A 2,500-nucleotide genomic window follows, 5' to 3' on the forward strand; every position below is an offset into this window, starting at 1 on the left:
AAACACACATGTGCTATTCATGCTCATTGTTATCATTTTATCCCCGAGATTTATCAACATTATCTTCGCACTGTGAATATAGATATCCAGTTTGTATCTGTTTTCTGTGACCTTTACCTTAACAAAGATGTATTTATTTAGAGCATAATGTAAGGAGATCCATTAAGATGATTGCTCCAAAAAAGGAAGAACATGTATAAGATTTTCTGTGTAATAATGTAAATTGAGACTGTGAACTTCATATACCCAAGACGTTCTCTATATTTCCTTAGCAGCTTGAAAACATACGCGTGATTGAGATACATGTAATCAGAGTTTTAAATAAAAACATATAGCCTTGACTAACATTTCGACCATCGGAGTCAGAAGCAAAGTGGTGTAACTCTCAGCTCTAGAATGACTAGGCCGAGGTTGCTGTGGAATCCCCGATACCTTTTTCCTCTTAAGTGCAATGCATTTCAAGTCATCTACAGTGGATTAAGCAGAGGTTAATATATAGCTAAGTAAAAATCAGTGGAGGTGAAAGGAAATGGAGAGGAAAGATAGGAATCTGAACTAACAACAATATTCAGCTTTTTATCACGTTACCAAGAGACACTTACCTTGGTCGTCTCTTCCAAGAAGGAGGAAGATCGTAAATATTTTCATTTTCAGGCCTTTCCTGGAAATCTGAAGTGCCGTAGCTAAGGCATAGAAGAAATCAGAAACGGTTGAAGATTACAGGTTAGATGGTAAAAATAACGATATGAATAACTACAACTTTATAAATATATAGCATCGGTAAGGATTCCGAAGCCCCTGTTTGCAAATTTGACAAAATCTTTAACCTGATTTTTTTTTAAGTACAGCTAAATGTTAATGGTTATTCTTAAAAATAAAGTTCCGGTCTTTATGAAAAGATGCATTACCTTGAAGAAACTGAATGCAGATTGATGTCACTATATTCAGTTTCATCTAAGTCCATTCATCTTAATTCCATGCGATATGACACACCAAAAACAGCTTTCCACTGAATCAGAGCTTTCTTGACATAAGAAAAAAAATATTGCCGGTGTCGTGCGCAAACATCGTTGGTGACTTACGTATCGATCGATATTTCTCTGTCGAAACAAAGCGTCACTTTTATTTCAAGACTTTTTTTTTTTAGTCTCAAATCTTTGTCCACATCTGTTTTCACAGCCGTTCGTACTTTCAAATCTTTGTCCGCCGCTGTTTGCACAACCTTTCACACTCAAATCTTTGTCCACGATTGTTTTTTTTTTATCCACTCCTTTGCGAAAGTTTATTTACAAACACGATCAGCTGTTTGTTCCTCCGAATCTCCTCTTTCCACCTTCGTTTGTTGTTTTTAACAATATTTTCCTCTTCTGTTTATGATGTACTTTTTAAATGTTTTCTTTTAATCAGCTTGCATACGTTATTTATTCAGATCTATTAGGTTTAGTCTTGCCTAAATAGAACCTTAATTCCAGACGTAGTAATGCTAATGTATACTAAAGACTGAACACCTATAGGGAGGGAGGGACAGCGTTAGTCTTTCCAAGATCCCCAAAGCAAATGACTTCAGATTCCTTAGTTGTTGCTCTCCCGGGAAATGCAACTACGCCTTCTGTATGCAAGCACAAACATCTCTGTTACATCCTAAAGCAGAATATCGCATCGCAGCATAACGTCACAATATTTGAGGTTCAGAAGGTTACACCCCTGTGCACAAGATATAGAAAAAAGTACGGCAAATGGGTCGCTAGGGATCCTTCATATGAAAACGAAATAAAAAACTAAACAAATGAAATTAAATATGAATGCTTTTCAACTAAGAGCATCTAAAACCACTGTATGCATGTACAAGCATTTAATAGCAAAGCATTCATTATAAAAAATGCATAACTTTTATAATTTGACAGAGACAAAGAGCTTAATAATTACAAAGGCCGTGATCAACCGGAGATTAATACACGGATTCTAAATACTGACATTAATACATGTTAACAGTTATATTATCGCGGAGGCATTTTATATTATTTATCTGCTTATTTAACATTACGTTTCAGAGAGTGCATAAAACCCAGAAAACAAAAATCTGATTAATCCTTTTCAAATAAAATCACACTAGCCCGAGATAACTACAAGTAATTCCTTTGCAAACTTGTTGAGAATAACAGGGATGTATGGGACAGTTCACCTCACTAAGAACATAATTTAAGAAACAATATTTGGTGATATCATTCGATTAAAATGATGGTGAAGATCAATGTTGTAACAGGATATCACTCAGAAAAGTGCAATGTGTATAAAAGAATAGATGGATGCTTGAAGATATTGCAAACAAAAATGTTTAGTCGTTACATATACCACTCTGACGTACGTTTAACTTGTATCTGTGTCCTTAACGATTTAGCTAACGGTATACGAAACTTTCCTGATAGGCAATTAACCAAAAATATAATAGTGCAGGACAGTGTTATTTAAATCCTTTCCTCACGACCCAATTTCGTGTTAG

Source organism: Penaeus vannamei, chromosome 8 (assembly GCF_042767895.1).
Source record: "Penaeus vannamei isolate JL-2024 chromosome 8, ASM4276789v1, whole genome shotgun sequence".
NCBI classification, from domain to species: Eukaryota; Metazoa; Arthropoda; class Malacostraca; order Decapoda; family Penaeidae; genus Penaeus; species Penaeus vannamei.